The sequence below is a fragment of the Rattus norvegicus genome, chromosome 16 (assembly GCF_036323735.1).
Source record: "Rattus norvegicus strain BN/NHsdMcwi chromosome 16, GRCr8, whole genome shotgun sequence".
Classification (NCBI taxonomy): domain Eukaryota; kingdom Metazoa; phylum Chordata; class Mammalia; order Rodentia; family Muridae; genus Rattus; species Rattus norvegicus.
Window position 1 is genome coordinate 75841003 of NC_086034.1, and position 24184 is coordinate 75865186.

A 24184-nucleotide genomic window follows, 5' to 3' on the forward strand; every position below is an offset into this window, starting at 1 on the left:
GGTATCACACCAAAGTTTTGGGCCTTCCCCACAAACATTCTACCAACTCATTTATTACCTCACACCTTTTTTGGGCTCGTCAGTTTAGTCTAGTCTACTCACTGTGGGATCATAATGCCATCATGTCTAAAACTACCAAATAATCTGGGGCAGTAGAGAGGCTCACTGGTTAAGAGCACGTACTGCTCTTCTAGAGGACATCAACTGGGTACCCAGAGGCAACTCATAACTGCCTGTAACTCCAGCTCCAAGGGATCTAACACCCCCTCTGGCTTCTGTGGATGCTACACTCACATACACAGCTGCATACACATACACATGATTAACAAAAGCAATCATTTTTTAATGGACGTGTTTTACCTGCATGCATGTCTGTGCACCACTTTCATGTCTCATGGCTACAAAGATTGGTAGAAGACGGCTCTGGATTCCCTGGAGCTGAAGTTATGGATAACTGCGAACTGTAATCTGGGAGCAAGGACTCAAACCCAGGTCTCCCGTGGAACAGCCGTGCTGTTAACTGTTGAGCCATTTCTCCAGATTCCAAAAATAGAAATTTGTAAAAACATCACACAAATACCCTTAAAAATAGACTATGAAAACCAAGTAGAAGATAGTGTTGGAATCAGGAAGTATTTGTAAGTAATCTTTATTTCTTTTACAGAGTTCATATGCTCATAGTGGGTAGCCTCAAACCACAGTAATTTAGGTCGTCTCTCAGTATAATCCATCAATAGTTGAGAGGTAGATAGACTGACAGAAGGCAAGTTCTCTAGTTCTAATTCTCCAACTATAGGGATGCCAGGGCTGTTCATCTGCAAAATAGTAATATTTGAAATGATAATTTTAAAGGTCTCTGAGTATTCTGAATATGCACTTAGGCTCCCTACTCTCAAAAGAATCCATAAATCTAGTTAAAGGTGGCCGTGATAGGTACAAAGCAGTCACCACAACGGGCAGTAGTGAGAGCCAGCTGCCAGTCTAGAGCGGGCACCTCCCAGGCATGGGACTAAGCTTGGCGGTTCTAAACAGCACTGTCAATCGCTAGCATTTAGAAATGGAAATGTGCAGCTGAGCCAGCTTACTTAAAACAACAAACATTTTGCCACATCAAGTAGGTTCATTACAACTTCTCCTGTTAGCTTCATAATGTCAATCAATTTAAATTCCATAAAGTCAGTCTCTCATTATCCTTGTCTCATTACCAGGAACAATATATTTGGAATTAAGTCTTTACATAAAATATGCATTTGCAAATTCTATTCTGCATAGCTCTAAATACCTCAGCCTAATACGACGAGTAAAAGACAAGGTGAGAGTAAAAACACACAAACTTGATGCACAGACCCCAATCATAAAGATCCCATCAGAATAACCTGAAGCTGACACTTTCAACTCCTAAACTCCTGAAGCCTAGGGGCTGGGTAACAGCTATGGCGCTCACAGTGCAAATAAGTATGAATAGAGTTTGGATCTCTAGAACCACTGTAAATACAGTGTTGTCATGGAGGCTGGCCTATAATTACAGCAAAAACAGTAAAGCAGTCTGGCTAGCCAGATGAGCAATATTCCCAAGTTCTGGACTCAACTGCAATAAGCAGCCTCAATGGATAAAGTGGACAGTGATCTAGGAAGATTGCTGATGTCAACCTCCAGCCTTCAAAGGAACACACATGCATACATGAACACACATCACACACTCATAAGCCCAATAAACATTCTGTCTTCTCATAATAGTCTATCACTGTCCAGAGTGTTCTAAGAACTTCTTAGGGTAATGAGAATGCTTTGTACCTGTGCTGTCCAACAAAGAGCACTAGCTACATGAGTTAGTGGCTATGGCCATTCATTTGTTTTTAATTAACTTAAAATTAAGTGGCTATCCATGGCTAATGACAACTATATTGAAACAAGTCTACATAAATGGAAGACATCTTAAAACTGTAATCTTAAAGTTGAATAACACAATATAAAAGAGTAACAACAGTGTCTATTGATTTTTAATGGAAACCACAGCACACAAACCCTGAATGCACGGCACAATGTCCAAGGTGAGCTTCCAAACCAAGTGTGCTGTGGCACATGCCGTCATTCGGTCATTTCAAAGACGGTGTTTGGGTTTTCTGTCTATAAATGTTTGCTTTTACGTATGAATGCAGCACATGTACAACTGGTGCCTGAAGAGCTCAGAAATACACATTTGATCCCTGGAAACGGAGTCATGGATGACTGTGAGCCACCATGTGGGCCCTGAGACCCAAATCCTGACCCTCTGCAAAACCAACAAGAGATCTTTGCTACTGCGTGATCTCTCAGGATTCTTTAATACGCAGCTGTCTGGTTTTAGTTATCAGTTACTAAAAATACATTTAGGAGAGCATTGTAAATATATACCCACAAAACTGAGAAAAATCAAGTCTAACTACAATAGGTGTCTTTCCTTGCGTATACATTAACATAAGAATAATCAGATCTATTGATTTAAATGAAATAAAAGTGGGAATCATACAGCAATTCAAAGTGAGATGTGGAGTGAATAGTCATTAGTTTCCATAAAAATAAAATTATTAACAAATATTTTTAATGTTTTTATTTTAGAACATTTCAGAGTAAGTGTATTTTGGATAAACAACTAAATACATAACTGTTACAGAACATCAGCAAGAAAAGCCCTTAACAACAGTGTCTCGTGAACAAAGTAACTTATGGGCAAAGAAGAAAACCTAAGGTGACCCATACATAATGGGCTTGTGTGATTTTTTACATCCTACTTACAAGTTTTGGTGTTTTCTATTTTGCTACAAATATTAGCGCATTCTTTGTCAAAGCAAAAGTTCTGAATTCACTTCATTCCTCAACTGCTTAAACTCAGATCCCACGTATTTAGTCTCTTTAGATGTTTGTCTAACAGCAGCAGCAACAAAACAACTCTGGAGTGACAGCCTCGTCTTTACAGACTCTTTTATAATTGTCACAGTTATTAATCTCAACTATATTATTCTTATTAATAATTCCAAAATTGGAACCTAAAACGCAAGCCAAAATTCCACAATGTGTACCTGCTTATGATTTTCAATTTCTAAAAATCCTGAAGTCTATTAAGTGAAAACAAATTTCAAGATCCAAGTTCGCTTTACACAAGACTTAAATACAATCCTGAAATACTATTGTTTTCCACCCTTGATGGTAACTGGAAGAAGAACGTAAGCTTATCTGGGAAAATCCTTCAACACCAGAGCAAAAACAATAAACATGAAAAGAGCAGCCGGGCAGTGGTGGTGATGCCTTTAATGCCAGCACTGAGTCCGAGACCAGCAAAGCTACACAGAGAAACCCTGTCTGGAGGCAGGAGAGTCATAAAACCACTTAGCCTAAGTAATCAATGGATGAACATTATGTGAAAGAACAGTCCTAGTTTCCTATGAGAAAACAAAGCACAGCAAAGTATGTACCTAAGAGTTAGGCAATTAGTTACTAACTCTGGTAACACCCACAAATCTTGGCTTATTCTGATGGGGTTAAAAAAAGCCCAAGACTTTGCCTGTCATTCTCTTACATATGCCTTTTATCAGAAATTATTTTGTTCAAACAAATATTAGTGCCATGATTTATAACAGAATTAATCACTATTATTAGAGGGGAAAAAAACTAGAAATCACCACATACAGCTACCTTCATTCGAGCTCACTCGGAAGCCTACTGCAGTGACTCCTGTGTCTCTGTCTACACACTAAACTGTGTCAGAAGGGAGCTCATATCGGCTTGGGCCATTTTATTCTTGCACCTACTATATGTCCCATACTATTTGAGGACTACGGAACCAGACATAAACAAGATACTGTCCATAACTCATGCAGTTTATATCCTAGCAAGAAAAAGACAGCAGTAGGAACAGTCATGCTGACTTGTGATAACCAGGTCAGTGAAACAAGCAAGGCACGTAGCAGAGACGTAAGAGGGTGAGAAAAGGCTAGCGCAGAGAACACAGCATGTGTAAGGACAGCAGGAAAGGTAACGTGTGTATAAAACAGTCAGCAGGGCAATGGCCTGGATACGGGAGAAAATGGCTACTTCATACAGGAACGCAGAAAGGAACCAGAGTCAGAGCCCCTGACTTTGACAACAGGGCTATTTACTGACAAAGAACACTATGAGGAAACCTTGTTTTACTTGCCTTACACACCTTAAAAATGTATTGGGAAGCAGGCTCTCCCATGTCTCAGTGTGCGCAGAGGGCAGATCACAACTTGCATGAGTTGGGTCTTTCCTTCCACCATGTGTGTTTCAGGCCATGAAGCTTGGTGGAGAGTGTCTTTACCCACTGAGCCCTCTCAGCAGCCCATAATCACATTAATTTTAAGTAAAAAAAACTCAAACAGGCCAGAACAAGGACTCTAGGGAATGCACATGTGACACAATACTCAGCCAAAAACAGCTGCTGTACAAGTTTCCTGAGCTAGATTTGTATATAAAACACATTTTGCTCCACTCTAGGGTCATTAAGGCAGAAGGACACTTCCAATCCTGATCCTTATCATTTGGTGATGTCTGAGACAGGAAAGCAGTCAAGCATCCCAAGTGAGAGAATCGAGGCCAGGTTCCTGGAATTCAGTTACCCACAATCAGTTTTAGCCACAAAATACTACATGGAATTATTAATCCCTGTGTACCTAACTTGATGTGAACAATAATAAAAATATTAGTATATACAGCATTACCCAACATTTCAGGCATTCCCTGGGAGTTTTGGAAGGAGATTATAGGGCATTCTGGAAGTTAATTCTCAGCTTAGTTGTCCCTGAGGCCAACTCTAGCCATACTACTCCTTCTGCGTTGGTCCTCTGCGTCACAAACACTCTTCCCACTCAACGCCTTTGTCACTGCAGCCTCAGAACTATCCAACACAGTTCATTAAATAAAGCCGACTCATTTCTCTTTCTGAGCAAATCTATCAGGAGTCAGAAAAGAACATCTCATTTTAGAAACTAAAAAAACAAACAAATTTTTAGCAATGAAACATGAAGCATCAAGAATTACAAAAATATAAACATTTTGCTAATTCCCTAGAGCCTAAAGGCTATTTGTGGGAGAATAAAGGTTTGAAAGAAAAATTAAAGACAAATAAATTAAAAAAGAAAAAATAACCCATTTTAAAAAACAAGCAAAAAATATGGACACTTTATCAAACGATTTAAATGAACACATGAAAAGCTGCTCTACACAACAACCATTAGAGAAATAAAAAACTTAAACGATGGTTAAAGATACATAATCCAAGTTAAATTCCTAGAGTTCATGTAAACATGGAAGGAGAGAACCAACTCCCAAAAGGCCCTTGCACACACGCACGCACACGCACGCACACACACACTTAAAAAGGAATGATGATGAAATACTTCTCTATACATTTTAGAATGGCTTTTTAAAAAGCCACTGCAGCCCTTATTCAAACGCTTGAGATCTAGTTCCAGAGGTTTTAGGACTTCAGTGTCTGCCTTCATATGGTCCTGTATCTTAAAGGTGAGATGAGACCCAAGCCTAAACACAGCGTTCATTTACATGTCATGCAAGTCTGCAATGAGCATTCCAGGACTTCAGTCAAGGTGCCAGTTGAAACGCACTCCCTTACAGACCTTTTCAGTTTTCTCATAGCTAGTGGCACTCCTTGGTTTGTGGCCAGTCTCGGTCTAATCCCTCTGAGTCTTTTTGTGTGTGTGGGAGGGGGTCGGGGGATGGAGATGTATATGTGGAGAGACAGACAGAGACAGGACACACAGAGATTCTTCCACTTCCCTAAGAACAGCCAAGATGACATTTAAAGCCTACCTGAACAATCCAGGACCTGTCTATGCATGTCTACAGCAGTCTTGTTTGCAGCTGCCAAGCCCTGAAATGACCCTTTAATGGGACAGTAATAGTACATTCTTATGATGGATGACTGTAGCTCAGGAATAAAAAGGAGTAATCAACTGATAGAAATAGCACTAATATATTAAATAGATTGTGTTACAGGAAAGAAACAAGATTCCAAAGGTTATACATGATGTTATTTACATCACAATCTACAAAACTTAAAGCTCTGGGAAGCATAACAACTCCAAGATGGTTTGCCAGAGCTGGGGTAAAGAGGTTTATGCAACAGCAGAACAACAACATGAGGGAAGTTTCTGGAACAGACAGAACTTTTCTGTACCTTGATTGTGGTGGTAGTGACCCAACCCTGTGCATATATTCAAAAAAGTATGTTATTTTACATAAGTGTATTAATAACTGAGCAGACAAATGAACAGGTCCTAACAAAGGAGCTCTGCGTTTCCCAGTTTTAAAGTGAGCTCGCACACAGAAAGCTACCTCTCTTTAACAAACACTCGACACTAGATGTGTGCATCCTTGCTTTCATCTCACCAAGCTTATTACAACTTTCGTGGTTTTAACATAAAATCGTCCGTGATATCTATTTAATAACCCTATTTTATCTAACAGAGGGATACGGGTGTTTGGGTAGTATAATGATTATTCTCAAACTTTTCCTTTTGTTGTTTTGGGGGTTTTTTGAGTCCTGCTATTCAGTCCTAGAAACTGCTTTATAGACGATGCTGGCCCTAGACTCACAGACTAAGAGAACGTGAATTAGCACCAAGCCACACATGATGACATTCTGAGCAATGTGCACGAAATAAAAATTTTAAAACTACAATGGCTTGTAATTAACACTGCATAAATCCATAAATAAGTCATTCCCTTCTCTCCCTTTTTGATTCTCTTCTATCACACTGCTCAAACTCAGTGACAAAGCAAGCACAGAACGAAATGACCAACAATATATCTTTTGCCTTATTCAGAAATGTACCCTCAATCTGAAGCCCAATTTTGTTCAAAAGTCTGTAAAGTTCACAACTGGTTAAAAAAAAGATTCTACTATAAAATACACTACATGCCCCCCAAAGTAAAAAACTACAGTGTGAAGTCAATCAAAAAATATGCATAAAACAAGGGCTGGAGCAATAGTAGCTCATCTGGTTAAGTACTTATACTACAAGTATGAGAGCCAAAGTTCACTGCCCAGAACGCACTTCAAGACAGCCAGGCATGGTGTCAGTACATCTGCAATCTCAGTGTTGCGGAAGCACAGCGAGCAGATGCCTGTGGCTAGGGACCAGCTAGTCCAGCCTACTTGGCAACTTTCAGCCAGTGAAAACCGTGTCTCAAAAAGAAACTACGGATGGCCCTTGAAGACCTGCACCAGAACTTATCCTCTGCCCTCTACACACACCCACACATTTTTGTGCACCTACACAGATACAGACAAACATGCACAAAATAAACACACAATTAGATCAATCAATCAAGACCCAAAATCTACACACAAAAGTCCTTAAGAAGGTGGTGTATTAGGGCTGCAGAAAACCCATGTTCAATTCCCATTACAGACATTACCACCACGTATAACAACCCCAATTCCATGAGATCCAACACCATTTTCTGACCTCTGAGGGCATACATGTATACATTCAGGCAAAATATTCAAACACATAAAATAGTAAATACATTAAAAAAAGAAGTTAATGTATCTTTCTAGGTCTTAATAAAATCTATAACACAAGTGAACGGATGATATACCCAACCCTGAGATTAATTATGAGGACCACAATAACAAAGTGTCCTTGCACCATGGAAGCAATCAGAAGTGTGTGTAGACAGTAGGGTTTCTCCCGGGGAGTGTTAGAAGTTTACATTTTGCAGATCACAAGATTTGCATCAGCCAGGCATAAAAATTACAATACATACAAAAATAAAAATACAATCTCACTAAAATAGATAAGTCAGTGAGGATTAAGGATGTCCTCAGTATATTCCCAGCCCTCACCTCCAAAGATACCAAACTCTAAAGGATGCTCAGAAAGTCTCCTATAACATGGCACAGCAGTCACATAACCTTTGTGCATCCTCCTAGACATCTCTTAAATCATCTCTGAATGACTTGGAACACCTAATACAATACAAATGCTATGTAAATACCTACACTGTATTGTTAAAGGAATGACAAGAAAAGTCTGCACACTTAGTATGGACTCAGCAGTCTCCTTTTAATCCGCAGCTGACTAAATCTGCAGATGTAAACCTGGTAAGACAGAAAGCTGACAACCGACTGCAGTGGCTGTTTCCATCTGTATTGAAGTGGAGTGTCAGGGGGAGCGACAGTGACAGAGAGAGGCAGAGAATGTAAGAGAGCAGATGTAATTACAGTGCACCTGTAATAGCTAAAAGGGGCTGGACTTAAGTGCTCTACACGAAGGATAAACTATTTCAGGACTCCCTTAGAACAAAGGTCTTTTTTGATTGCTCAATCCCCAGCACACACAATGGTCCTGGGTGTGGGTTTTGTCACCATAGCTCACTGATGAAAGGAACCTATCTTGAAAGATAATTATGCAACCCGTGAAGGAAAAAATGAAGGCCTGACCCAACCAGGGAAATAAGGGCAGGGGAGGCTTGACTAAACCCGATAAATGACTTGGTGTTTTTTGCTCATCGGCACTCAATGTCACCTTCCCTGCACTAAAGCAGCAGAGACTGCTTGGGCTCAGGATACACCACCCAAAAATATGACTGTAGGAGACCAGAATGTGCTACCCCAAAATAGACTTCTTTGGCATATTTTGAGTTTGTTATTTTGAGAAACTGCAGACGCTGGAGTGGCTCTGAAAAGCCATCCTCTTATGAAAAGGCATTCACATCTCTGAAAGAAACACACATTGTAGAGTACAAGCAGCAAGTAGGCCTCCCTGAGACGATGGCTGTGGAGACTTCTCAGTGGCAGAGCAGGAGCCTGAGCTCACCTGATAGCCTGGTCTCGCTTTCCTCTCCATCTACTAGTGACCCTGATTCCTTCTGCAGGGCAGGAGGGTAACTGTTTTGTTCTGCTTTGGTTTTGTGAGTGTGCTGTGTATCTATGTATTCATGTAGATGTGGGCGCATATATGCATGTGGAGACCAAAAGCCACTACTGAGCATCTGCCTTTATTGCTTTCCACGTGAACATGCATGCAGACAGGCAGACAGGCAGACAGGCAGACACTTATTTGGTCTCAGAGATGGTCTTTCATTGAAGGAGAATTCAGCAAGGCAGGCTAGCAGTGAGCTCCACGGGTTGGTTCTCCTGCCTCTACCTCCCCACAGCCAATGCTGAGGACGTGTGTGAGGCCTGGCTTTTAAAGCATGGCCCTGTGCTTGTGCAGCAATCAATGGATTGTTAACCTCATTTCACTTGAACCCAGCAGTGACAGTGTGGAAACATTTCCTCAACATCTTAAAAGTTGTATACATGAATTAATAACACCTATGATTGATTTCATAAATGGTTTAAGAGACAGGTGTAACAAATGCAGAAAGTGTGAACAGTCAAGATTTTTTTCAAAGTTTGTTAATTTCACGCACTATTAGTCTTTCTACAGAAGTAGTGTGGTGTAGCTGGAAAAGCATTAAGCTTAAAAAGTATAAACGAGGGGTTGGAGATTTAGCTCAGTGGTAGAGTGCTCGCCTAGCAAGCGCGAGGCCCTGGGTTCGGTCCCCAGCTCCGAAAAAAAGAAAAAAAAAAAAAAGTATAAACGAGTGAGAGGAAAATTCTTTATAATCTGAAATACTTAAAAACAGGACATTACCATTTACATGAAGTGTATGGGAAAGATGCTACTTTCCCTTTCCTCCTGCTCTAGCTCTGTTCTGCTTAGCTGGTGGCACCACAATCAGCTATTTGTAAAGTCTTCTTTCAAAGGTAAGAAATGAGAATCCACTGTGGGGGCATACAACTTGAATTCCAGTACTTGGATACAGAGGCAAAAGATCAGAATTCGAGGTCACCTTAACTACACAGTTTAAGGTTGGATCTTAAACAAAACAGACGTAGAAATTTCAAAGTTATATTTTAACCTAAAAAAATGACAAAGCCAAATAAATTATGTAACAAAAAGAGAGGTCGCTCCTGAAAAATTACATAGAAAAAGTTCCCAACACCCAGAGCACAACTTTAACAGCAAATGACAGCAGGGACTCCCAGCACATTGACCAGTACACTGTCATGTGTTTCCCTTTTACCCACATACTTCTTCCCTGACGACCACAAAGCCACTACATGAAGCATTTCTTCTGCACTGCATAAAAATGGATCATCTCATCTGTCTTGTCTGTGCTACCTAAAACTAAGGTGTTTTTCCTAGTTTTATTACATAGATTTAAACTACACCATACTTTGACAACTATGCACACTGAAGTGGTTGACTGTATATGCATGGTGTGTCTGTAAGAATATAAAATGTGACAGGCAAATGAGCTTGTTCTCCATTTCTTGGCTTACTTTATATCCAGTGTAATAATAGTACCTTAAATGCTGCTTTTCTCAGAAAAGCTCAGAGTTAACAGATGCCAGTATTAACCACAGTCCTTCTAACGTGTGTCAGATCTTCAGGCCTGTCTACTCTATGTAACTAGGATTTTGATGTTTGGCTTACATCTTACTTCCACAGCACTACTGCATAAACACTGCTTTTTCTATCTCTGGGTATTCAATTCCTTCTGTTGTTTTTTAGAACACACACACACACACACACACACACACACACACACACACTCGCTCATACATACACACGACTGCCATATTTTATGTACTGCCTGGCCTTGTGACTTAATGTAATATACTACAACTATATCCACATTGTAGCAAATGGCATGAATTTTAGGGTTTTTGGGAGGGGTGTTTTTGTTTGTTTGTTTGTTTATTTGTCTGTTTTGCACTTTAAAGAATAATAATAAAATGCAAGTGTATTTCAGTTTATCCACTGATCTATCAAAGACACATACATTATTCCCCTATTTGGTTATCGAGTCTTATACTTTAATGACTATGTGGGTACCGGTACCTTCAGAAGCTGCCAGTTTCATTTACTTTGGTTATATACCCAGAAAAAGATTGCTGGGTCATGTGATACTTAAACATTTAATTTCTGAAGGTGTCTCCATATTGTTTTACATAGTGGCTGTCCTAATTCACCTATCTATCAACAATACACTACAATATTCCTTGTCTACCTTTGAAATGGCTATTTTATTTGACCTTTTACTTGTTTTCACACACTGACCAACCCTCTCTGCCTTGTGCTGTCTCTCTTGCAGTACATCTGCCATGACGATGACAGCAACAGAAAAAGGAGTGGAGTCACCAGGGTCCCAGTTGTGGTGGGAATGTTTGCTGGCTTTGGTTTAAACGGTATGTTTTCTCCTGATTTACAGGTGCTTATTTAAAATCTTGGTCTATTCTCAACAATGAGAACAAAGTGTTCACCTTTGCCTCATGACTGTCTGCCTCTGTTGAATCACTTTTCCAATAAGTCTAAACCTTTTTTTTTCCTTGATTTTTTAAAATAAGTAACTGTGTTCTGTTTAGTTTGGAAGTTACCCTAACCTTGGGTCAAATAAAGCATAGTATTGCACATAAAGCTTCTTTAAGAGTTCAAAGCATGGGGCTGGAGAGACGGCACAGCAGTAAAATGCACTGATCTTCCTTCCAGAGGACTCAGGTTCTGTTCCCAGCACCCACATGCTGGCTGGCAACTCTCTGTAAGTTCTGGCTTCTGTGGGAACCATTTACACACAAGTAAAACGTTCATTCATACACATAAAATTAAACTAAAAGTTTAAAAATAAAGCGCGCTGAGCCTAATGTGGTGCATGCTTTTAATTCCACCACTTGGGAGGCACATAAAGGCAAAGCTCTGTGAGTTCAAGGTCAGCCAGGGCTACACTGTGACACTATCTCAAAATAAAAATCAATCAATAAAAAGCATAGGAAACAGTTGGGGAGGGCAATGAGACCTAGGAGGCCGGCAAGATGGTTCAACTGTTTACAAGCACTTAATTCTCTCGCCAAGGTTCTGGGTTCTGTCCCAGCTCCCACCTGGTATACACCTGGGTACAATGGCATAACTCTCATACAGTAACTCATGTGGCAGGGTCACATGTTCTCTATGCTATGGGACAGAAAATGTTTAAGCAGAGAGGTAACTTGAATTTTCAACAGTGGTGACACTAGCAACCATACATAGCTCACCCTGTTACTATTCTGAGGGTTTTATACTCTGTAGAGTAACTCTGTGTACTATTTCAATGCAATTACAGCTAAATAAAATTAACACTTCCACTCCTCAGCCAATTAGTTGTTTTTTTAAGAACTCATTGGCTCACTGTGGTCATGGCTACTAGGAAAGACCACAGCTCCACAGCTCGTCCACCACTGCTCCAGTTTCCATCAACACAACCCACCTAGCTTCATGTAACACACACAGTCAATCTCCACTCTCTAGGAAAAACTGAGGGACAAAAGTATTAAGCAAATTACCTAAGATCTTAAAGCGAGCAGGACCAGATGGTCTGGGATTTAAACCTAGGTTCTTAATCCCTTCAAATAGTCACTCTGGACAAGTGTACTGACTGGAAAGAGAGGATGATATTGGAGGCAAGAAAACCAATGAGGAAACGAAGTCAGGCATAAGAGAAGTGCTGAGGAACAGCAGGGTGGAGATGTGCTAACTTCAATAACATCAGCAGAATGGCGATGAGGCAAATTAACAGACATATTCAAGGGTACAAGGAGAGTGGGAACAGCTTAGAACTAAATCTAAGACAACAAATGAAGTGTGAAAACTAAAAGGGAAGTCCCCACTTTAAGCATTAGTCAATAGGAATGGCTCTTACTAGAGTAACAACTTAGGAGAGCAAGTTCAAAAAAAGTAACAAGTCCCATATGGGTTATTACCTGTGAGAAATAATTCAGATAAAAGTTGTCCAATGCGTGAGACAAGTCCAGAACCCAGAAGAGAGAAAATTTATCATCAGTACAAAGAGAGGTCTAGAGATAACTCAGCAAGTAAAAATAATAAAATAGAACCATAGGGAGAACAAGAAGTAAGATAAATGCACAAGAGACCATGCCAGAAACTGAAACATCACTACCAGACAGACGAAAGGGAAGAAAGATGCTTGCGAAGATTTATTCCAGAGGGGAGGAGAAAAGAACAGATACCAAGTACAAAAGGCTGCTGGGAGGTCAAGAAAAGAAGCCTAAAAACTGCTAACAAACAATTCAAAGCCAGGAGCAGTAGCACATAGCTGTAATCCTAGTACTCAGGAGACAGAATCAAGATCCAAAGTTCAAAGTTAGCCTAAGCTACATGACAAGACCCCATATCCGAAACAGTTAAAAAAAATTATGGGCTGGAGAGATGGCTCAGCGGTTAAGAGCATTGACTGCTCTTCCAGAGGTCCTGAGTTCAATTCCCAGCAACCACACGGTGGCTCACAACCATCTGTAATGGGATCTGATGCCCTCTTCTGGTGTGTGAAGACAGCTACAGTGTACTTATATATAATTGATAAATCTTTATAAACAAACTTTAAAAATACTGTAGGGGCAAAGCCAAATCGCAGCAGATCTGGAATGAAGACTGGTTCTGCTGTTGCTGTTTTGTTTTTAAAAATAAAAATAAAAAAAAAGCTTAAAGATGAAGAAAGTAATGAGACGGGGCTGGAACAAACGGCTTAGCAGTTACACAACTGGCACTCTTCCAAAAGACTATAGCGCTTGATTCCAAGCACCAACATGGTGACTCACAATGGTCTGTAATCTGGTTCCAGAGAATGAGCTTATGTGAATGGATAGATTCCGTGCCATCTACGAAAGGGAATCTGGAAGTATGTGTCAGAATAAGAAAGTCAAAGAGAATGACGGAAATACTGAATTATTATAGTGCAAACTGATCACACAGAGACAAAGCTTAGCAGAAGGCAAAGCTGAGACTGGCATCCACCATTCTGTGAGCAGGATCCTGTCACATGGTCACATGACCTCTACAATAAACATCAGTCCTGAACAAGAGCAGACAAGAAAAGTGTCTGATTAACTGTTGAAACTAAGGATTTTCAAACAGGATGCAAAAGTGCAAGGAGTAATGGAGGACAGTGCATAAACCCTGCTGCGGTCTGAGAAGAGCATTTAAAGCCAGCGAGATGAGGGCTGGGGTAAAGGTGCCTACAGCCAAGCAGGACGACTCAGGACTCACACGGTACCAGGAGAGAGCCATGCTGATTCCCACAAGCTGGACTTTGCCTTTCACCCACACAATTTTTAAAGTTACATTTGGTTAGTATTAGGCTAGCACCCCGTAATCAGAATCATGAAAGCGATTTAAATAGCAAGTATGGTAGGAGGAAGGAGAAAGGCGACAATTAGGGAAATGATAGTCAGGGAATAAAAAAGAACTGAGATTTCCAGAAATACAGTCTTATGTCTAAAGCATTTTCACAAGAGAGTGAAAAGTATGTTGTCTCACTTAACTAAATTTCAACTGTTACATTAAACTTACTTTTCTTATCCTCTGCATCCCTCAAGTAGTACCCATCCCAGAGACCCTGGCTCCAAGCATCAGGACAGTGGAACTTAACTTCCACCGCACCACAGACACAGAGACTGACACACCCCGTCGAAACCTGGGCTCTCCCACCCTGCTCGGGTCTAATTTCTTTTCCTGATTATTTTTTAAAGCTCCTCAGGTATTTCTAAAGACAACTAATGTCATGACCTACTGCTTTAGAAAGAACAGGGACTTTGAAGGGCATGGTGGTACATGCCTTTGATCCCAGAACTTGTGAGGCCACCCTGATCTACATAGTGAGATCCAGGACAGCCAGGGCTACATAGAGAGACCCTGTCTCAAAATACCCCCCCCCCGAAAAAAAAAGAAAGAAAGAAAAGAAAGGAAAGGAAAGAACAGAGCTTTTCATCTAGGTAATTCTCTGTTTTAAGAGGCTTGGACTGAAGGACTATTGCAAGTTCTAAGCCAACCTGAGCCACAGTGAGATCTTGTCTCAAGAAAATAAGAAAAAAATATTAATAAACAAGGTAAGAAAAATGTTAAAAGAAAATATAGAGGTTGGGGATTTAGCTCAGTGGTAGAGTGCTTGCCCAGCAAGCGCAAGGCCCTGGGTTCGGTCCCCAGCTCCGAAAAAAAAAAGAAAAAAAAATATAAACACTATTAATCAGATATTTAAAGATTCCCTAAATAATAAGACTTTGAAATACCAATATACATCATCACACTCACAGCATCTATAAAGTTCTGTAAGTTATTGTAAGTTATAGAAAATTCAGGAGTTAAGTGCTTCGCTGTAGCCGAAGATTAAAACACAGAACCTGTCTACTAAATTAAAAGAATTGCAAACCCACAGTTCTCTGGGTCAATTCATGATTTACTGGAAAAAAGTTTAGCCATATAGGTCTGATAATACATCTTTGTATCAATACAGAATCTAGCCTCTATATAAAATGTAAAGTCACAGGAATGAGTTATCTTCTTTTACATACAGCTAATCTTACACAAACACTTTTTTCCACTCCTCAATTTGTTATCTGCTGCCTTCCCTGTATAGGTTTACTGGTATACTATGAATTCCTCAAGCTTCTCCTGGATATTTAACACTAAATATACAGTGAGTGCTAAATGAGACAATTTTTTTTTTTTTGAGACAGACTCTTGCTATATAACCCAAGCTAGCCTGGGTCTCAAGATTCTCTGCATGTGCACCTCCACACACACCCCCACAGGTACACAGACACACAGACAGACAGACAGACACACACACACACACACACACACACTCACACACACAAAAATACATCTACAGAAAAAGCTAATTCCTAAATGCCTTTGCAACTAATCTACTGCTGACTTGTTAACAGTCACACAAAACAGTAAAATCAATGAAGAAAATATGTGATGTAAAATCACACCACATATATAAATACTGATTATTTTAAAATTTGAAACTAAACAGTTCCAATTTAATAACATGACAAAAATCTACTATTTTGGGCAGTTCTGGGGATCAAAACCAGGACTTTGTATATGCTAGGCGAGTGTTCTGCCAATGAGTTAAACCTAGTCCACAGAAGCCAGAGGAGTCAGATCCCACTGTGTGGGTGCTGGGAATTGAACCCATACTCTTCAGAGGGACAATAAATGCCTATGTCACCTATGTTACCATATCTCTTTTTTTTTTTTTTTTTTTTTTGCAGATCTTTTCATAACTAGAACTTTTGGTGAGGGTCTCTGGGGATTTTTTTGGGGGGGGAGACAATAGCTCTGTTAAGCAGGACAATTATTCATTGCATTCTTAATAAAGTATTTCAACAATAGCATAATTAATTACCAATTACAAAGTATTCTTACTAACATCATATTCTGTTTAGATAAAATATGAAACAGTTTTACATTAGGGGCTATTTGCAAACAGCGAAAACTTCATCACTCTGCCTTCTCAGTAACCTCAACGCAGCCCATCTGAATGATTGACTGATCGACTGATCTGTGTTTTAACATAGCCTATCTTAGTATTTCTACCATAAAAATCTAAGCTGTGAGCTGGAGACATGGCTCAGTAATATAGAACACTTACTGTCCTTCTAAAGAGTCTGGGTTCAATTCCAGCACCCACATAGGGCTGCTCACAACAGAATCTGACCCCTCTGGCCTCTGTGGACATCTATACACATATGTGCACATATATGTATACAAACACACACACAAATTTTAAAAAAAGAAATACATCATGAAAAGAATTTAAGTTGTCAAAGCTTCATTCACTCTATGAACTTAGAATACAAACTCCAGTAGAATTAGATAATTTGTGCTGTCCTAATTAACTACTGTGTGGAGAAACAACTGCAAGAAGCAGGAGATTTACCACCACATCTTTCTGGTCCAGGTTACTTTCATAGCTGAGTAATAAATTCAAGCTTAATTAAAACTCTCTTTTTTCCATCAAAATGTTTCAGTAAATTATAATTCTGCTCAAAAAAAAAAAAACCTTCGAAAAACTTCTAATGATTTGGACAATTATCACAGAAATTAGTTACACCAAGGCTAGAAAATGACTCAGTGGTTAAGAGCACTGGCTGCTCTTCCAGATTTCCAGAGGCCGTTCCAGGAGATCTGACACCGTCTTCTGGCCTGTGGGAACTGCATTCAAAAAGCACACAAACACATGCAGGCAAAACATCCATACCACATAAAATAAAAATAAATACATCTTTTTAAAAACTGAGTAGTGGTGTGGAACATGAACTATACATAATACCCAACAGCTGACCAGGCCAACAGTACATGAGCGATGCAGGAGAGACAGCCCTTTCACTTCCGGTTCTGTGTGTGCCTACAGCAGGTGCTCAATACCTGTCTGAATTAAGTGGCAACTAAAAGTGGAATTACTTCTGGCCTCACCTTTCTTTCTCAGTCATGACGAATACCCTTGGGAGATGTGTACATCTTTGTGTTTAGAATACAGAGATCATAACGGCAAGCCAAACCATTCTTCACAGAAACTAAGTTGTTCCAAAGAGAGGAAAGAAAGTGGTTGAGATACAGTGAAAGGGGGGAGGTACACGAACTGTTCAGAGGAGCAGTCATTTCTCACCTTTTGAGTTCACTGTATTGTAATTCTGAAAGTGGGCTCTTCAAATCTTTGGGGAAAGTCATTCAGAAAATAAACTATTGAAAATAGTGTATGAACTGAAAATCATTTAAAAATATAGAATGAACCTCATCAATTCTAATTTCATCGATATTACAGAAGCAGCTGAGAACAAATCAAAATTCAAAGTAAACTCTACTGATCAGTGCACATGGAATTCACTCAAAAGAAATACGGTCTTCCTGAATGCGCAAAATCCAAATCTAGTGATTTCACTTAGTAACACAATATATTAGAGCTACAGGGTAATGGGCAGCGATTTCTACTCAAAGAAAACCAGTACGTTTCTACTGAATAAAATGTCCTTAATGCAAGGCCTTAGGAACGGTCTTCAGCTCAGCTGCAAACATTGTACAGTGATCCTCAGAGCTCTTTTCCAAAGTCCAGAATTCTAGAATTAGAATTTGTCCTGGACTGTATTGTTAACTGGCTGCTTTGTAAAGACTATGTATAACCAATACTTTATTTAAAGCTGATATTTTTAAAATTAAAATACACTATACATAGTTCAGTAACAACTCATGCTTACAGCTCCTATATGAGACTCCTGCATTCAATTCCAGGCATGTAGACAGACAAATACATACACAAACACACATACTTCAAACAAGGGGAATTACTGTAAATGAAGTGCCTAAGCATTGTACCAAGATACAACATACAAGACACCAACATACAAGATACAACACACAAGACACCAACATACAAGATACAACACACAAGACACCAACATACAAGATACAACACACAAGACACCAACATACAAGAACTGATTCCCAGCAATACCACTAATTCATCCCTCTGGATCATCTGATGGTAGTTATAGTAACCTAATCATATTTTACTTAGCCTCCTTCATGTGATCAAAAAAGTTCACCCCCCCCCAAAAAAGAAAGAAGAAAACAGATTCTACAGATAGAGGTGTTCTTATGACATCACACTGCAAAACAGGGCTTTGTTGACTTGTCCACTTCAACATTTTCACATATGCTCTTCAAAATGCCCCGTGATAGAGAACATTTTATGAACAGGACTCTGCACCAAGTCATGATGACAGGTTATCAATAGAAAGGCAAGGGATCCCTTAACACTTTACACAGAGTTAGAATCTGAAATATCTATCTCAGATTCCAAACTTTCTTGATTCTTCAATATTTGCATAGACAGCAGCAGCTGAATATCCCTCATCTAAATCCCATTTGGAGCCATTATGCTTAGAAGAGCAAGCAGAATTGGAGGAGTTTGGACTGTCAAGATTAGAGACACTCATTAGGCAATGGTGGCTCACGCCTTTAGTCCCAGCACTCAGGAGGCAGAAGCAGGTGTATCTATCTCTACGTTCAAGGCCAGCCTGGTCTACAGAGTGAGTTCCAGTTACAGTCAGGGTTATACAGAGAAATCCTGTCTCAAAAACAAAACAAAACAAAACAAAACAAAACAAAAAAGATTACAAACCTCAATCCATAAAAGTACGCTTCCAGCTCAAGGTTCACAGGGCAAACTGAACCCTAAAACAGGTATCTAAATATCCCACCAATGAAGGTAGGAATACAGCTCAATTTGTAGAGTGTGTGCCTAACATACATGAAACTCATACAATGCACATGTCAACTGCCATTGGTGGCAAACGCCTGTAACTGAAGCACTTGGAAGGTGGAGGCAGGAATGCAAGAAGTTCAAGGTGATCATCAGCTACAGGACAGACTCAAAGGCAGGCTGGTATCTAGAGATCTTGTCTCTAAAACTAGAGAAATAACAATAACAGGTAAGGGGGATGGAGAAGGCTTGGTGGTTAAAAGCTGCTCTGTCAGAAGACTGGAATGGTTCCAGTACACACGTCAGGCTGCTCACACCGGCCTGTAACTCCCACTCCAGAGAATCCAATGCCCTCTCCTGGCCTTCTCAGGTACATGCGCAAACACAGACAATAAAATAAGTCCCTTTTTAAATTAAAATGCACTATACTGGACCCTTGGCAAATGGATAAGATCATATTGAGGGAGGTAATCCAGACCTAGAAAGACAAATGTCACATCATAATTCTCTATATTTGTGGTTCCTACTTCCAAGTTTTCAGATATGAGTAAAACCTGGAGTAAATGTGGAAACCAGGAAATTGTAAGAGACCATGGGGCAGGAAGAGCATCAGAGGGAAGAACAGCAAGGTACAGTGAGTGATCAGATGGAGGGAAGGACTTCAGTGAGACACTACCTAAGGAGGGAGAGGGAAGTAAACAAAAAAAGGAACAAGGGGATAAAATAATAATAAGGATTGCCTGAAAGTTATAAGCATATTATTATCTATCTAGCTAAGATTACATAAGAATACCTAAGTATGTACATACATATGCATATATAATTTAAATGAAATCCTCCCATATGGGCTGACAATACTTCCATGACCTTTAAGACAAAAACTCTAACATCATATGTGAGAAGCCCGGATTTCAGTTGTTGATCCAGGCTGTCCAACACTCCCAAAACATATAGCTCTTTCCCGATGTCCTGGGTTGCCTCCGAGAGGTGGAAGTGCGTCTTACTGTTTAAAAAACCATGATCTTCAGACACTGCACCCAGAAGATCTGAGCTGGATCAGAAGGAACCTTCTAAGGAAGGGGAGCAGCTATAACACCTATGTCCCTCAACAATGGCCAGCATGGTATGATAACCCTAAGGGTGCAGTAGCAAGATGCACACCTTGGCAGTAACCAAGGCCTCTAGGTAGACGTAAGACCAACAAGCGAGAAATAATTCCTAGTACTGGAAACCTAGCCAACACCTAAGGCTAGTGAAGTCGTGGATCTTGGAGGAGAAACACAGCCACCACTTTATTGCACCAGCATAACCTCGAATGATAGCCTAAATATTTCTCCTCATACCCATAGTAAGTGCAGTTCTAACTCCTCATCAAACAAACATTTGCAGCAGAAACTATTACGGAAAACAACTGAATCAAAATTCAGAGTTGTACAGGCCAGTCCCAAGCAGCACATGTGCATCATGCACCTGCACTTAGGGCTCAGGGCTTACTGCAGAAGGGCCAGAGCACAGGCCTGGAGAGCCAAGGGAACAGGAAGTTTTCTGTGAACCTGTGTCAGAGAGACTACACCCATGCGGTTTTATCAACATGTTTTCCTAAACAAGACCTGGACTATGAAAACACCAATGGACACACTAACATAGTAGGGGAGCCTGAGGGGCCTCAATCCTAAACAAAGAACTGCAGACAGCTAAAGAGGACTGGAGAAGGAGAATGGTCCCCCTGACCGGTTCTCCAAGACCATGACCGAGCAGGCTGCATTTATGTATTAAGAATATATCTGTGTGTTTATATATGTTTATATATATATATGCACATGTTTATATGTATATGCACATATATCTATGTAATAACTAAAGAAAAAGAGGGCATAAATTTGAGAGATTAAGGGAGGTGCATGGGAGAGGTTTAAAGGAGAAAAGGGAAGGGAGAAATTTGGGTAATTATAATTTTTAAAAATTATTATAAAAAAATTAAATATTTCACCAGTGAAGTATTCCAGGCATAGTGGTACATGCCTCTAATGCCAGTCTTGAGAGATGATGAGGCAGGAGGATTTCTTCAAGGCTGAGCCCAATCTGGGCTACCTAAAAAAGCAAGGTTTCAACACTCCCTCCAAGAAGACAAAAAGTACTGTTACTTTCTAATTGTTATTTAAACAAAAACTGTAGTTTGATGGGATGCTCATAAATAGAAAGAAGGATGGCAAGATGGCTCAGCTGTTCTTGCTGCTCTCCCACAGGACACAAGTTCAGTTCCCCATACCCATCTCACAGCCCAAGACCATCGATTATTCTAGCTCTGAAGGGTCAGACACCCTCTTCTGGGCTCTGTGGTCTTGGTGCCCCCCCCCCCCACCTAATGAGAGTAAAACACAGGGGCTCTTTCCTCATGGAAGCAAGGAGGAGGTGAATGCACAAGATGGGAGGGCAGAGGACTAGCAGGACACAGTGATTTGATAGGGAAATGAGAAGGAGTATGCTCTTCAGGGATGAGGGGGAAAAGTGAACACAGGAGGGAGAGCAAGGTGGGTAAAATAACTGTAAGGATATCTGTGGAAGTCACAAAGAATCATACTATTAACTACACATAACCAAATAAAAACCTTAGGATGCACATAACTCTGTGTATAAATATACACACTTTAATGAACTTTTCTATGGGGACTGATGGTACCCCCTCTAACCACCTATCAGACCACCTAATAAAACCTCAATACCACACAAGAGAACCTCTTTTGTGTTGTTGGTCAGGCTGTACAAGAGACTCCCAAAACATAGTCCACTGCTGTTTCCCTTCGTTGCTTCCCAGAGGAAGAAGGTAAGGACCTGTTGCTGAAGATAGCATGTACTTCAGAAACAGAACCCAATGGATCCTGAGCTGGCACTGACCTGAATGCCCCTTCCCTGAGGACTAGAAGGTACCATGCAAGCTTCCAGAGTGGGGAGGCAACTAACAGTCTCACCTCTCCATGATTCCTAGGAACCACATCAAGGACCAACACGGCATAGCCTTCAGGGTGCAGCAGTGGCGCACACACCTTAATGGTAGCCAACAGCTCTCTAATCAGCCTCGATACCTCCTGACTGCTCCAGTACCATGTCTGGTACTAAGACCTAACTACTCAGTGCTAGTGAAGTCATGGTTACCAGAGAAGAGACTCTAACTGCTAAGTTACTAAATCCCTAACAACAATCTATTAGCATTTGTCACTATACCACAGGGAAGTACGATCTTCACTCTTCATTAAGGAGACTTCTCTTTGCAACAACCAGAGACCACAACATAAAACCATAGCCAATCACAATGCAGAGTTGTGGAGTCTAGTCCCAAGGAATCCATCTACAAAAGTAAACACAGATAAATGCAATGAGCATGCCCCACTAGACAGAGAAAGTCCTCAGGCCTCCAGCCCACCAAAGGACGACAGGCAACTGAAGAAAGGCAGGAACTGGAGAAGGCCTTCCTCAGGGAAGAGCACGACCGATGATCAGTGTCTAGTACCAAATGGTCAGCCCTGAATAGGCTATCTTTAGGGATATCTATGTATATATGCATTATGTACCTATGTAGTGACGTATGTATGCATGCTTACAGTAACAACTGGTGAAAGAACTAAGTCATGAATCTGAAGGAGATTAGGGAGGGATCTATGGGAGGGTTTGGAGGGACGAAATAGCAAAAAAATTAAGTAAATAACAAAAATCTCTTCCCAGAAGTACCTTCCCTCCATGATATATACACTAGGTATACAATAAATTAACAGCTCACTGTCCAAATAATAATTCAGAGTACTTTGTACTGATATAAGACATTCTACTGTCATAAAAGAAGTCATACACACAATGCTCCGTCCCCAAGGATTCTCCTTTAAGGCCAAAATGTACAGCTGATATTCCTTCAAGTACATACAATGACAACTATGGCACACAATAGAGTAAGGAACATCTATGTACAAAACACTCCAGATCTTTTTATAAAACAGGATACTGTATCCTAGCCCATAGAACTAACGCTGTTGTCACAAATAATACTATTTAGGATTTCATTATGTACGAAGCCACACCAGGTATGGTGGCACACACCTATAATTCCAGCACTCCTCAGAGGCAGAGGCAAGAAGATGATAGTAGGTTTGAGGCCAGCCTGGACGTTTTTATAGGAAGACCCTCTCTCTCAAAAAAATAAATAAAAAACAAAAAACAAAAACAAACAAAAATACATATCAAAATATAACACATGATAGGAATTTATACAAAACACAGAAATAAGAATGACTGATTCAGGGGCTGGGGATTTAGCTCAGTGGTAGAGCGCTTACCTAGGAAGCGTAAGGCCCTGGGTTCGGTCCCCAGCTCCGAAAAAAAAGAACCAAAAAAAAAAGAATGACTGATTCACTAGCCCTACTATCAATCATAAGAATCTGTCTCGGGGGCTGGAGAGATGGCTCAGGGGTTAAAAGCACCGACTGCTCTTCCAGAAGACCTGAGTTCAATTCCCAGCAATCACATAGTGGCTCACAACCATGTGTAATGGGATCTGATGCCCTCCCTCTTCTGGTTTGTCTGAAGACAATGACAGTGTATGCATATACATAAAATTAATAAATTTAAAAAAAAAATCTGGGGGTTGGGGATTTAGCTCAGTGGTAGAGCACTTGCCTAGGAAGCACAAGGCCCTGGGTTCAGTCCCCAGCTCCGGAAAAAAAAAAAATCTGTCTCATTCCTGTCTAATGATAGCCTGAAACAAAATGGAAAAAAAGGAAAAGTTCCTCCGAGTAAGTCACTTCTTTCAAGTCAATTCTCCAGCATCTCTAAGTTTATCAAGATGCAACAGTAAGGTATTAGAAGAACCTTCAGTCAAAAGTTTTCAAGCTAAGCTAAATACGTTCTTGTCCTTGTCTACACTCTATGCTCTGAATCTAAGACTTCAAAGACTGTTAAGTACTAGAACAACTAAAATGTACTAAGTGTTCACAGCTCGAGCCCACGAAAGGCCCCCAAGCCTTGACCTTGTATGTAACTCCCGAGGACTGTGAATGTGAACACTGGTGCTAGCATTCCTTAC

The 24184-nt window shown here is 40.3% G+C and overlaps 1 protein-coding gene and 1 long non-coding RNA gene across 5 annotated transcripts in view; both read right to left on the reverse strand.

Moving 5' to 3' along the window:
- Kat6a (lysine acetyltransferase 6A) overlaps window positions 1-24184 on the reverse strand; it is an 81174-nt gene that overhangs the window by 53592 nt on the left and 3398 nt on the right.
- Window positions 634-24178, reverse strand: LOC120097527 (uncharacterized). Of its 2 annotated transcripts, none has more exons than XR_005495032.2 (2): window positions 17521-24178; window positions 634-815 (listed from the first exon to the last, which is right to left on the reverse strand). It is a non-coding gene; the product is annotated as an uncharacterized LOC120097527 (long non-coding RNA). The 2 variants fall into 2 exon arrangements; XR_005495031.2 differs by having other exon boundaries at window positions 17328-24178.